This window comes from Silene latifolia, chromosome 1 (assembly GCF_048544455.1).
Source record: "Silene latifolia isolate original U9 population chromosome 1, ASM4854445v1, whole genome shotgun sequence".
Classification (NCBI taxonomy): Eukaryota; Viridiplantae; Streptophyta; class Magnoliopsida; order Caryophyllales; family Caryophyllaceae; genus Silene; species Silene latifolia.
In genome coordinates this window covers 27,770,349-27,786,311 of record NC_133526.1, presented here as the reverse complement: position 1 = coordinate 27,786,311, position 15,963 = coordinate 27,770,349, and positions in this window count along the sequence as shown.

Sequence of the window (15,963 nt, the reverse complement as noted above, 5' to 3'; positions counted from 1 at the left end):
CGGGAGTGCGTAGTGTGTGTCTTTGTTTTGTTGTGGTTTGAACTTCGGGGACGAAGTTCTTTTTAAGGAGGGAAGACTGTAATACTACGTATTTATGAGTCTCTGGGTACTCTATCGAGTAGGCCTTACTCTGTCGAGTAAGGGCGAGTTGCAGATTAAAATAGTTTCTGACCTGTTGGGTACTCGATCTATCGAGTAAGGGGGCACTCGATCGAGTACCTTAGCTACTCGATCGAGTAGCCGGTTTACGGGGGGTGATTTCTCGGGTTTTGTTAATAATGCGATTAGAGTATATAATACTTCCGTCATTGTTCTTAAAACACTTTTCAAAACCTAATCACTGTGAGAAGAGAAATCAAACTACGTCATTCTCTTTAATCGCATTGTTGGCAAATCCCGGAGCTTGGAAGGTCGGATTCTACCTTTCTTTATACCGTTGTGATCCTTGCGTCGAGGGTAAGACCTATATACCGTTTTTATAATGTTTCTTTAAAGTTGGTTAAACTCTAATTTGGGGATTTGAGGGTTTTGTTGTTTGTATGATTGTTAGTGATTATGTGCTTGTATATTAGAAGGAGGATTCGTAGAGGAAGCGTTTTGATATCAGCTGTGAGATCGTCTGATTGTTGTGCTTTCCAGGTAGGGTTTCCCTACTCAGTAGTATTTACATAATGTGTGGTGATTGTGCTGTAGTTAGTGATTGTTGATTGATTCAGACGGTTGTTGATGTTGTATTGTGATTGTGATTGTTGTCTCTGGTTCTCGAGATGCGTTCTCGGTTGAGTGGAGTCACTTGCGGGAGTGGCTTCACGCCCTAGTTTCGCCCTTCGTGGAACCCGCCACGGAAGGGGATGTGCACATTAATGGGACAGGGTTATCGCTCGGTATGATGAGCGGGGATTTGGTGGGTACGGCTGCGGTCCCCCACTGGCAGGGCTGGTCCAGTGGACAGTCGGTGATGGAGATTGATTGAAGTGGGTGATTGCGTGTGACTGCTTGAGCTATCTTGATTACGGTATTGTTGGTTGTATATAATTGTGTGAATAGTACTGACCCCGATTTATGTTTTCAAAATCTGCGGTGATCCATTCGGGGATGGTGAGCAGATATTGAGCAGGTATGAGTTGAGTACTGGGATAGCTGGGATGTGCCACGGTCTGATGATAGAAGTCTTCCGCTGTAGCTTAGTAGTTTTCATAAACATTTCAGTTAGCTTATTAGACAGTCGGTTTGAGACATGTATTCGTATTTTGGTTTGGTTTTTGGATTGTAACCTTTCACTAAAGTATTTCTATTTAAACGTTGTTTCATTATTGTTTATTTGATTATCATTGCCTCGGGTAACCGAGATGGTAGCATCCTTATACCTGGGTGGTCCTGGTAAGGCACTTGGGGTATGGGGGTGTGTAGACACCTCGTTTCTGCACCCCTCGCAAACCACCCGGTGATGATTGGGCCGCATGTTTGGTTCGCGGAACGATTTGTGACAGTTCGTAAGATTATCGTCAAGTGATTGCTCAAATATTAATGTCAACCTCTTAGTTGTCATCTACGTGCCGATACGGTCGTTTTGGCAATAATTAGAGTACATTCGAGTCGGGTCAAAACCGTCTCCATTTTTCGATAATCGTTAAATCCCGAGTCGAATGTTCTGGAATGTTCCGGATATTTCTATTCCATATTTCTCAAATTTTATCTTTCGGCAAATAATATCCCGTAATATTTACATAAGATATTAAAGATAATCGAATTAATTCCGTCCTACCATAACTTAAACACGGAAATCTTTCTTAAGCGGGGAGGAAACCTCCACGGGAATAGACGCAGCAGTCTTTGCGCCTCTTCCAAGAGACGCAGTGGCTGCTGCGCCTCTTCCCAAGCCCTTCTTTGCATGATTTACGTATCTTTTTTATATCTTTCCGAGATTCACTTCCAAAGAGTCTCCGAAACCCTATTCCTTCACGTGATTAGTATAAATAGGAGCTTTCGTTCCTCATATTTCTCACGCGAGTGTCCGCCCTTCTCTTCTCCCTTTGCATTCTAGACTTCGTTCTTACTAATTGGCGCCTACGTGCTTGAACATTCGACCACGTAAGCTCGGATCCTTCCGGGTACCAGCCTTTCCGTTGCATGACCGACCAATTTGACCGCTACACTCAATCAATCTAATTAATCAACTTGTTAAATCGTTTTCCTCTTTCGAGGGCACTCTTTTCTTGCATTCGCGTCGAGCATTCACTAATCGATCTTCTTAGTTCATCTCGTTCCGTCAACATGTAAGTCTGAGGGTGTATTAATTTCTCTTTATTTATTGTATTTTTATTATTGTATCAACAATTGTAAGGTTTATGTCGAAAGTACCTCATTAAAATCGATTTCTAAAACCGTCTTTAAAACCTTTTTTGCGGATTTCCGGTGAGAGAGACGGGCGTCGAGAAAAAGACGCAGCAACCGCTGCGCCTCTTGAAGGAGCGCGGCACTGCTGCGCCTCTTCGTGAGGCCGCCAGCGATTCTCGCTTCTTTTCTTCTTCCTCCGTCCTCTGCAATTCGTATCAACTTTATTTCTTTTGTTTGTTCGTCTGTTAATTCGTTCATCATGATAGTTTGATAATTCATATGTATATTAACCATCATCATTAACATGTTTAAATCGTCATAAATCCGACTCAAATCCCAAATAATCAATATTTGCGGGTTTTTCGTCATTAAATTCAATTCGAGTTTTAGGGATTCAATTCGTTCATGTTGAGTTTCTGGGATTCATTGTTGGTATATTTTCACCTGTTTGTTCATTAAGTCGTCATTCATCATGTTTAGTTTAATTCGTTTAGTTAGTTAGTTTAATTAATTATTCATTAACATCGACCCTTCACATAATTAATCTGTCTTGTTTCCGTCTCATCCATGTTTTACTGTTTTATGACCTCAATCATATGTAAATAATTCATTAATCACTTTCATCCGAGTACAAATCGTAATCAATCCATTAATTTACCAATTAACATTAACGGTTTGCAGTTCCGGCTTCATAGCCAGAACTCACCCTTGGAACAGACGCAGCAACTGCTGCGCCTCTTCCAAAGGGCGCAGTTCCTGCTGCGCCTGTTCCAGGGTGATTTCTGTCCCTGAACTCCTTTTCTGCCTTGACGTAGTTTAATTAGTAAGCGTATTAATCAACTAATATCTGTATTATCACCTAATTCCTGTTCGTATTCCTTTGTTCTTTCTTTCTCAAATTATCCGTTTTAAAGGTATTTTCGACATAAATCGCCTAATCCGATGTAATTAATGTAATTTTCATCATTGTAATTTATCGTTATTGTATTCCTTTTATTATTTGTATGTTTCCACATGTAAATCAATATTAAATCCTATTTCGACCCAATTGTTTGCTAACTTAATTGTTCACCGACTTAGTAAATTCTCACATGTTAGGATTAATCTATGGATGTTGCATTGCATGCATATAACCGACGATATATCAAGTACGAATAAACTCCCTAATCATTAGTAGAGGCCGCTATCGAGGCGGGCGGGATTAGGTGTTCGATCAAAAGAGCTTCCTAATACGTACCCTCACCCCTTACTCCAGATCTCCGTGAGCACCCGTGTTCATTGGCATCCACGAGAGTCATTCTAGACATAGAATGCTAAGGGTAACGATTGCTTAGTGTTCATGTCACTACTTTATGTCTTGACATGACATGAGGTATTCGAACGGTTCCAATTTCCCATAAAAATTGGTGGCGACTCCATACAAAATGCAAACGCTTGTTTTCGAGCCCCTTCACCAAGCGCCCCCGTGGGCGGCCCGCTGTCCACAGGGTGTTACATGCGTCCCTGGCTGAGTGGAGTCACTTGCGGGAGTGGCTTCACGCCCATGATTCGCCTTCTGTGGAACCCGCCACAGAAGGGATGTGCACATTAATGGACTTGGGTTTATCGCTCGATGGAGATGAGCGGGGCTTAGGTGGGAACGGTTGCGGTCCCCCACTGGCGGCGAGGAGTAACCTGTTGCGATGGGTACTCTGGCAGGGCTACACACTTTAGTGTGTAGTCAGTTGTGTGGAGATTGGAGATGGAGACTGAGGTTGTGTTGAGCTGTTTGAACTGTTTGTGAACTTGTTTCATCGTGGCTTTATTTTGTGTAATTAGTACTGACCCCGTCTAAATGTTTTAAAAACTGTGGTGATCCATTCGGGGGTAGTGAGCAGTTATTGAGAAGGTATGAGCTGATGCGTATGAGATAACTGGGAGGAGTCACCACGATGCAGTTTAGAAGTCTTCCGCTGTGTTTGATAGTTTTATAGTCTTTTGATAGTAGACAGTTTTGGAGAACTTGTATCTCTTTATCAGTTTTGGTTTTTGGGCATGTAATCACATTAAACGTTATTTACTATTTAAATATGTTTCTTTATTGTCTGATGATTATCATTGCCTCGGGTAACCGAGATGGTAGCACTTCCATACCTTAAGTGGTCATGGTAAGGCACTTGGAGTATGAGGGTGTTACAGATAGAGCATCAACTAATCGCATGAATACATGTTTGCGCATGCGAAATCTGCGGCGAAATAGCTCCGGTGGATAGACCGGGTTCATAAAGTAGTCGTTGTACAACTGGTTGTGGCCTTCGTCACGATTCCTCTCGATGTTTCTCCGAGGACGTCTAGTGGAAGGAGTTGGTTGACATACCCTTCTATTGACGTATTCATACATACGTTGGGTAATAAGGTTTTGTATAGACTCAGATCGCTCATCGGCTTCAGCTTTCCATTCGTAATCGAAAAGCCTATTTTGATCGACAATATTGTTATTTATAGAGTCGGACATTGTAAGAATGTTTTTTTTAAAAGGCAATTGTATGATATTGAGGATTAATTGGAAGAAGGATAATGTGAGATTGATTTTGTTCAACAATTAGACTAGTATATATAAGAATTAGATGCAACGGCTATATTTTGATCTAACGGTTATAATTAATCCAACGGCTATATTCGATCCAACGGTTATAGTTATTCCAACGGCTATATTCGATCCAACGGTTATAATTATTCCAAAGGCTATATTTTGATCTAATGGTCATAATCAGTTGACGGTTTCTTATTTAATGAATAAATCGAGTAATTCATCTAATTATTAAAACCGAGTTTCTTATTTAAAAAATAAATCCGAGTAACCAATTAATACAAGTAATTCCGAATAACTCTCTTAATAAACAAATCTAACTCCGAGTAACCAACTAATAAAAACCGAGTAACTCATCTAAATCTGAGTAACCAATTAATAAAAATCGAGTAACCAACTAATACAAACCGAGTAACTCATCTAGGGTTTGTAATTCATCACAGCCAATATTCATCACACGATCTCCATCCCTTCTCCCCCCCCCCTCTCTCTCTCTCTCTCTCTCTCTCTCTCTCTCTCTCTCTCTCTCTCTCTCTCTCTCTCTCTCTCTCTCTCTCTCTCTCTATACACGATCAATCTCCTTCTCCATCCTCTCCCTCCAAACACGATCTCCAAACACGATCTATGCACGATTAATTTTTTCTTCTCCATCCTCCTTCTCCATCAATTTATTTTTTGTTGTCATGGTTGCATGTAGCCGATCTATACAAGATCGAGATTTTTAATGCCGGAAAAGCTGGTATGAACACCATCTCCATACTCGGGATTGAATTTGTAGTTCTTCGATTTTAAAATCTGCATCCATTCTTTTTTTGTCGAAACTCAACTTGCTCTTTTGTTGATAGTCTATTTCCTTCCATAACTGAGATATCAACCGAAGTAAACATCGAGTCGGACTCAGCCATGAGAGCTTTACCCTGCCTTTTCTTCTTCACTGCCTCCCTTCCTTCGGGTCGTTCGTGACCCTCGACATTTAAACTAGATGGGGTTGGGACATTAAAACTAGACGGTGTAGAGATATTGACGCTTGACGGACTAGATTCCAATTCCGTCCTTGACCTTTTTGAACCCGACCAACTAATGTTCTCACAAACATCGATTGAATTTTTTTTGTAACCTCTATTTTGCATGCTTACTCATGATTTTATTGTAAACATGAAACTCAATAAATTCTTTATTACCATTCTCATTACGAAACAAATTTTGAGCTAATTGTATGTCGTCTTCTATGTTAGTACCGCTTGCCGGTGGACGATTAACAACCTTAGAGTAGCAACCAACCCATTTGTTGACTAGGAAATTGAGTCGTTTATAACGATTTCTCATTTCCTCAAGACTCCTAATGTCAATTTCAGCATCATTTTGATATTCCTTACGAGTTTGTTCATATAATTCGTAAACCGAATTCCACATTGTGATATATTTTTGGTTTTTTCCCACTACTGAGTGGGTGCTAGATAAAATCCAAGCGGACATAAGAGCTTCATCCTCTTTATTGGTCCAATTTTTTCCGTTATTTTTTAAATTGGTGTGATTTTTTTTGGATGGTGGTTTTTTGGATTTAGTTGCACAATAAAGAGGGGTTTCCGCTACAAAATCGCTGGTCGAGAGTCGAGACAACAACATCGGATTTCCAAAAATATCAAGTTTTTGACTTGACTGGCTACCCGATAATAATTCGGTAAAAGTTGGAGTACTTTGATTTAAATCGAAAGTTGAATTGTTTGGAGATAAATAATCATCAGTGGCATAATTTGAAATATCATATTCATTTAAATCCATAACTTTTTGGAAAATTTGAGATGTGTTGGGAATTTTTTTTACTGTGAGTAAAGTTTTTGTGAGTAAAAAACTTTGGAAAATTTGAGATGTCTGGAATTTTTTTTACTGTAAGTAATTTTTTTGTGAGTCAAAAAATTGTGATTGAGGAAATTATGAGTGAAGAAATCCTCTTTTTATAGATTTTTTTTTAATTTCAAAAATAAAAAGTTAATTAATGTGCTTTTACTTTTATTGTTGGTAGGTATGAATATTGAAATTGGAGAAGTAAATGAAGAATTGAAGGAAGCCGTGTGAATTGAAGAAGAGCAGTGGAGCACGGAATATATGAGCTGTTGAGTTGAAGAAGGAGCGGTGGAGAAGTACAATAGACTATAGAGTAGTGTAGATTTAGAGTTAGATTAGTGCAGAATACTTTTTTTTAGGTTTATTTTATAACAATAATTCATCCTATTGGTGGTCTGCAATAATCACTCTATCTTATCAATAATCTCAATTAAATCAACCTAAACAGTAAACACCATACCTTCCAATAACGAACCAGTTGATATTTTATGATGTTTATGTGTATCAAATAAACCAAGTTCTTGATTCATCACTTGAAAATATTACACATAAACTTCACATATACCAGCTAGGTTGTCAAAAAACTATCAAATATTACAACATAAACTTCAAAAAATATCAGCTGGTTCGTTATTAGAAGGTATGATGTTTAGGTTGGATTTAATTGAGATTATTAATAGGATGGAGTGATTATTGCAGACCACCAATATGATGGATTATTGTTATGAAATAACTTTTTTTTTATTGTTTTATAATTGTTCAACCAATAAGAAATTGACACATAAGAAGGTCAATAAGACATCTCTTTTGATCAACCTTGGTCATAAATTGACCATTTCTTGTTTTTGGTCACAAATTTTTCACCTTTGGTCACACATTAATACTCCTAATTAATTCATTAACCATGACCAAGCAAGGTCATGAGCAAGCAATTGACCTTGATTAGGAATGGTCTTATGCGTGAAAATTCAAATGTAGTAACTTGAAATAGCAAGTCAAATTTGGATAAGTGTACAAACATCACAAAGTAGAAAAATCTTCTAAAATAACAGAAATATTCTAATTACACCCTCTAACATTCCAGTCATACATTATCATTTTATCCTTTAATTATGAAAATTGGTTCTTGAAAAAACAAAATCGAAATTCACGTGATTGAAATCTAGCCCAAGGTATAATTAAATCCTAACTCCGCCCCTAGCTAAGGCGAGGTAGAGCCGTAGAGGTACTACCATCAAATATAGCCATATAGATGATCAAATGTGGGTCTGGGTCGGAAATGGGGTGGCTTCACATTCAATTTTCGGCCCATAGACAAGGGGGTTAGCGGGTTCATGACGGGTTATGCTCATTGAGCCTTTGTGTTTTTCTTAAATGCCTTGTCTATACCCGCTTATTTAGCGGGCGGGATGTGTGGGATGGACTGGATTCCATGAACGAGAGTACGAAACGATCAATAAATAACTCAACCGTCAAATTTAGTGTAACAACCCGGATTATAAAACAAAGGAAAAACTTATATAAAATGAATATCAGAGTACGATACTGATAAAAGGGGTCAAGGTGGCGGAAACACCAAGCCCAAATCCGGTTCGCTACTAACTCCAAAACAAACTAATACATTATTCAAAGGTTCTTAGACATAAAGCAACTCCTAATTTATTATTAGGCTCGCTTCGCACATTCCCCAAGCAAGCATCAACCAAACAGCATCAAACTGAACAACCTGAAAAGGGGGTCGACAATCAGTCGGGAGTAACTAGATGCTCTCACAGTCATGTTTACAACAATTGAATATAACCAACAATTAATAACAATTGAAATGCATAAACGGTAAACATGTGAGATCATCTATACTCATGAAAATCAAACTTTGACTTACTACTCATGGTACCCATAACACTAGACAAATGAGACTATATGAACTTGGACCATATGCAACCACTAGACCATGGACACCTACAAAACCCAAGTAGACACGATCTACAGCACATAAGGCACAAAGCTAGCAACAAAGCATAGCGAATAGAGCGAACGCCGCTAGAACATTTAACTGATGAACTAGCAGATGGAACGTTTAACTGACGAACCATCGGTTGTGAAGTATTTAACTGATACCCCACGGTACTATGTATAGCGTATCACCACCGCCTATATGCCTAAGACTGGCGGACCTCTCGATGCATTAATCGTACACCGAACGACACTCGGGACCCGTAACGTTTAAGCGATTTAACTGGCCACCCCCGAACATAGACCAATAAACCTCCGAAGAGCGTCTCTTGATTCATTCCGATAGTATTTAAGCGATACTACCGTCATCTATTCGACTTAGCCAACAAATAAATGCACAGTTTAACGATCGCACACGACATGCATGGACCACACCATGACTCAAGTCGGAAGAACAGTTTAATGATGTCAACTCATGCAAATGCACAGTTTAACTGACTGTACAACTCATGCGTGAATAACATCACGACTCAACACAATAGAACAGTTTAACTGACTGTCCTACCAACATATGAATAAGAGTAACCAAGGACATATGCACACATTGTCATATAATAACTGAACACAACACAACATATGAAGCAAGCATAAATAACCAATGTTATAGTAACTTCAACCATAACCTTAATATTTAACCATCGAATGTTATAGTAATCCTAACCATAACATGAACTCTGAATGCGAGGTTATAGTAACCTCGACTATAACTTCAAAATAAGTAACTTGAAGTTATACTTACCTCAACTATAACCTTGACACGAAACTCAAAGCCATACTAGTTCCAACCATAACCTTGAGCCATAAATCTCAGGATACGTTAGTTCTAGCTATAACCTTAACTCGTACTTCAACGTTATAGTTACCACAGCCATAACTAGAGTAACTACCCAAAGTTGTACTAACTTCAGCTATAACACTTGAATCATCATCAATGTTATACTAGCTTTAGCTATAACTTTGGAAAGAACCCTTGGGCTGTCTATCATGCCGCCACTAGGGTTTGATTCGTAAACCCTAATTGCGCTCATGACACCCATAATAAACATGTAAACAATATACGACATATAATTAGTGCGTAAAAACATATACAAACATGCGAAACATATTTAATCATGATAACAAATAATCAAACACATACCAATTACACAAATCAATTATTAAATCATGTAAATTACATCAATTGGCATAAACACAATTAAAGGAAAACACCTAGTTACCTTATTAAGCAATTAATCCTAAAGATCGTCTTCAACGATATAAACGTCTTCTCCAGGAGCAACTTCCACGCCTTTATGAATCATCACGTGCCAAAGATAACGAATCTAATAAATATACTGACTATATATATAAAAACTATAAAAAACTATAAAACTATGCGAAACATAAAACTTACGAAGAAGATAGATAAATCCAAGAAGTAGGATCGATCTAAGCACGAAGAACGATGAAGAACGAAGGAGGAAGGCACGAAACCCTAGGTGAGGGTGTGGCGCGCGGCACGAGGAGGAAGAGAGGAGGAGAGAAACTAGGTTTAGGGTTTTTGTGAGAATTATAAGAAAAGAAGAGCAAGGGTTTGGTTTCCCCTTATATTTATAGAGAAGCTCATGGGTTTATTCTAGGTTTAGGCCCAAAACTTACCCATCTATACCAAGATTCACGTGAGACCCAAGGAGGAAACGGGTCTTCATCGTTTTTCGAGCCCAATGAGCCCAAAAGACAACAAACGGATATTTTCCCGAAAATAAAATATAAAATATGGGAAAATAAATTATAGAATTATATTATGGAAATTAGGGGTGTTACAATCCAACCACCTAAAAAGAAGTTTCGTCCTCGAAACTTGATAAGAGAACTACCTCACTCGAAAAGATGTGGATGCTTCTCTCGCATGGACGCTTCGGTTTCCCAAGTCTCCTGCTCAAACTTCTGACTCCTCCACAGAACCCGAACCAAAGGTACCACCTTATTCCTTAACCTCTTCTCCTGACGTTCCAAAATGCGAACAGGACGTTCCTCATAAGTAAGGTTAGGCTCAACCTCGATCACATCAGCCTGTAGAACATGAGAAGGATCACTGCGATAACGACGCAACTGCGACACATGGAACACATCGTGAACTTTCGACAGATTTGGAGGTAAAGCCAACCTATAGGCCACCTCGCCAACTCTCTCGAGCACCTCATACGGTCCAATGTACTTAGGACTAAGCTTGCCCTTAAGTCCAAATCTCTTAACACCTTTCATCGGCGAAACCTTAAGAAAAACCTTATCGCCAACCTCAAACTCAATCGGCCTACGCCGCAAGTCTGCATACGTCTTTTGTCGATCCTGGGCTGCCTTAAGCTTCTCGCGGATCAACCTCACTTGCTCAATCGATTCCGAACCAACTCGGACCAAGAACGACAGCCTCACTAGAATCGTCCCAACACAAAGGACTACGACACTTCCTTCCATAAAGTGCCTCAAACGGAGCCATCTGAATACTAGCTTGATAACTGTTGTTGTAGGAGAACTCCACAAGCGGTAAACTCTTCTCCCAACTAACATGAAACTCCAAAGCACAAGCCCGCAACATATCCTCAAGCGTCTGAATCGTACGCTCGGTCGACCATCGATTTAAAGCATGAAAAGCCGTACTCATCTTAAGCTCACTACCCAAAGACAATCAAGCTTCTTCCAAAACGAGAACAAAACCTTGGATCACGGTCGGAGATGATATCCTTAGGAACTCCATGAAGACGAATGATCTCTCGTTGATAAGCATTCGCTAGTTCCTCGAGACTCCAAGTCTCCTTCATTGGAATGAAATGCGCTACCTTAGTCAAACGATCAACCACGACCCAAATCGCATTCATTCCTCTCGGCGACCTCGGCAAACCCATAACGAAGTCCATCGAAATCGAATCCCATTTCCAGGTGGGAATCTCCAAAGGTTGCGGGAGAGACCACCAGGTCTCGATGTTCGAACTTAACCTTCGACAAACCAAGCAACGACTTACAAACTCGGCGATCTCTTTCTTCAAACCCGGCCACCAAAACTTTAGCTTCAGATCCTTATACATCTTATCACCACCAGGATGAACCGAATAGGGAGTACTATGAGCCTCTTTGAGAATCTTACATTTTAAGACCTCACAGCTAGGCACACACCAACGACCATGGAATCGTAGACCATCATCGGGTCCAACGTCGAAGTCTTTGGCACGTCCTTCGCTTATAGCGACTCGAACTCCTTCTAAGTATTCATCCTCTCTTTGCTTAACTCGGATCTCATGAAGGATCTCGGGTTCAGCAACCATCGCACTCAAATCTAAAGTACCAGGAAGAACTACCTCAAGGCTCATCTTCTGGAACTCTCGACTCAAGTCATCAGGTAACACCAACACAGATCTCAGACTATGGCACACCTTGCGACTCAACGCGTCGGCAACCACGTTTGCCTTACCCTCATGATACTGCAGTTCCATCTTGTAGTCGTTAAACAACTCCAACCAGCGTCTCTGCCTCATGTTAAGATCTTTCTGAGTGAAGATATACTTCAAGCTCTTATGATCCGTATAAAAGTTGCAAGAGACCCCATACAAGTAGTGTCGCCACAGCTTAAGTGCAAACACCACTGCTGCTAACTCAAGATCGTGAGTCGGATAGTTCGTCTCGTGAACTTTCAACTGTCGGGAAGCATATGCCACAACTTTACCCTTCTGCATCAAGACACAACCCAACCCAAACTTTGACGCATCGCAGAACACATCGAACTCAACGCCATCTTCTGGTAGAGTCAACACAGGAGCGGTAGTCAACCTTTTCTTCAACTCCTGGAAGGCAGCTTCACAAGCCTCAGTCCAAATGAACTTGGATTCCTTCTTCATTAACTGAGTCATCGGTCTCGCGATCTTAGAGAAATCATGTACAAACCGACGATAGTACCCAGCTAGACCAAGGAAACTCCGAACCTCATTCACATTCTTTGGACTTGCCCAATCAACCACAGCTCGAATCTTCGACGGATCAACCATAACTCCATCGCCAGATATCACATGACCCAAGAAGGTAACTTCCCTTAACCAAAACTCACACTTTGAGAACTTAGCATACCACTTCTGCTTACGCAGAATCTCCAAGATAACACGAAGGTGACGCTCGTGTTCAGCCTCATCTCTCGAGTAAATCAGTATGTCGTCTATGAACACCACGACACACTTATCCAAATGCTCGCTGAAAGTGCGGTTCATCTGGTCCATGAAAACGGCAGGTGCGTTCGTCAAACCAAACGGCATCACCACGAACTCATAGTGGCCATACCTCGAACGAAAAGCAGTCTTAGGAATATCCTCATTCCTAACTGGAATCTGATGGTAACCAGACCTCAGATCGATCTTCGAGAACACACTAGCACCACGGAGCTGATCAAACAGATCCTCGATCCTCGGCAGAGGATACTTATTCTTGATAGTAACCTTGTTCAGCTCACGATAGTCAATGCACAACCGCATACTACCATCCTTCTTCTTGACGAACAAAACAGGAGCACCCCACGGCGAGGCACTCGGTCTGATAAAACCCTTATCGATCATCTCCTCAAGTTGCTTCTTAAGCTCCTGTAACTCAGCTGGTGCCATACGATAAGGAGCTTTCGAAATGGGACCAGTTCCAGGTAGCAACTCAATCGAGAACTCTACATCTCGCTCAGGAGGAATACCAGGTAGATCCTCAGGAAAGACATCAGGGAACTCCTTAACCACGGGGATATCCTCTAACTTTGGTTCAACTGAAACACCATGAACACTACACAGATAGATCTGATGACCTTTTCTACCCATGTTAACCATCTTCATAGCAGAAACCCACTTGACCGTAGGTGTAACCCTCACACCTTGATAAGAAACCCTCGAACCTGTAGGACTTTTAAGCACGATCTTCTGATCACGACATAGGAACCTAGCGTCATAGCGAGATAACCAATCCATACCCAAAATCACATCAAACTCTCCGAGTTTGAATTGTACGAGATCGGCAGGAAGGATCGCCCCTGCGATACTGACAGGTACGTCCTTGAAAAGAACGGAGCAAGAAACTATCTCACCCGTAGGAAGGGATATAGAGGTATGAACGGATGAAGAAGAAGAGAGTCCAGCACGGACGGAAAAGGATTCGGATACGAAAGACATCGATGCACCCGTATCAAAAAGAACAACAGCAGATAAAGAATGAACGAGAAAGGTACCGTGACCACATCTCGGGTTAGCATCTCGCCTCAAAGACGACTCATAACGAACACTCGTCCGGTCTTCGCAAAGATCGGCCTTAGGAGCATCAACCTTGGGCTTCGGGGGCAATCAACAGACTTGTGTCCCAAGCATCTTGCAAGTGAAGCAAGTGATCGGATCGCGATAGTGCAAAGACTTACCAGGGTGGTAAGCCTTTCCACACTTGAAGCAAACCATATCCTTCTTAGCTTGACCTTGATCTCGCGGGGTATACGGACGAGCCTCATACTTTTGCTTCTTCTGGGAAGAACTAGGAGCAACATAAGGCCTCTTCATGAACTTATTCTTCGCACTCTCCTCGGCCTCGGTAGCAAGGACAGAATCATAGATGCTAAGAGCACGATCGTAAGCCCTTTGGAAAGAAGTTGAAGGAATGCCGGACATAGCGATCCGGACCTTAGGAGCTAGATTCTTCTCATAGCGACGAGTCCTCGAAACCTCGTCCATAGCTACGAATAACGAAACGTGATGACTTCACGAACTTGTTGGTGTACTCCTCAACGGTCATGGAACTTCTTGTGTAGACGAAGGAACTCCTGCTCCTTCGCCGGCGCATCTCCTCGGGATAAAACCTTTTCTTGGGCGCTTCAGAGAGAAAACAGCCCAACCATATCCTGGTTGAACTTCTAGACCAGCTCTAGCGAGAGCCCACCGGTTTGTCGGCCTCGTCCTTCGGATAATAGGTGGCGATATCTACCATCCGATCCTCGGGACATCCAAAGAGCGAGGAACAACTTCTCGATCTCTCGAATCCAAGCCTCCAAAGCAAGAGGATCATTCGCACCATCATAAGTTGGAGGACGGTGACGAGCAAAGCGATCAAACACGGTCGGTTGCGGATGGTTGTTGTTGTTGTTGTTGTTGTTGTTATTGTTGAGGTGATTGGTGAAACCTTCGACCCACGATGCCAAAGCGGCCTCAAGTCTCCGATGCGATCGGCATCGGACTCACCATTTCCGTTGCGTACCATCCGCAAGAACGAAATCTCGTTATAAGTGGTAGAACCTAAGTACCACTCCAAACAACTACTCATACACTTTACAAACATAAGAAAAACCAACCAATCCTATTGGTTTCTACCCCATTTACTCTCACTCATTAACTAGGTCATTTATTTTAGTCATCAACTAAGCGAGAGTTGGGAGCGTGTTCGCTCTGATACCAACCGTAACAACCCGGATTATAAAACAAAGGAAAACTTATATAAAATGAATATCAGAGTACGATACTGATAAAAGGGGTCAAGGTGGCGGAAACACCAAGCCCAAATCCGGTTCGCTACTAACTCCAAAACAAACTAATACATTATTCAAAGGTTCTTAGACATAAAGCAACTCCTAATTTATTATTAGGCTCGCTTCGCACATTCCCCAAGCAAGCATCAACCAAAACAAGATCAAATGAACAACTCGAAAAGGGGGTCGACAATCGATCGGGAGTAACTAGATGCTCTCCCAGTCATGTTTACAACAATTGAATATAACCAACAATTAATAACAATTGAAATGCATAAACGGTAAACATGTGAGATCATCTATACTCATGAAAATCAAACTTTGACTTACTACTCATGGTACCCATAACACTAGACAAATGAGACTATATGAACTTAGACCATATGCAACCACTAGACCATGGACACCTACAAAACCCAAGTAGACACGATCTACAGCACATAAGGCACAAAGCTAGCAACAAAGCATAGCGAATAGAGCGAACGCCGCTAGAACATTTAACTGATGAACTAGCAGATGGAACGTTTAACTGACGAACCATCGGTTGTGAAGTATTTAACTGATACCCCACGGTACTATGTATAGCGTATCACCACTGCCTATATGCCTAAGACCTGGCCAGACCTCTCGATGCATTAACTGTACACCGAACGACACTCGGGACCCAGAACGTTTAACTGACGAATCTGGCCACCCC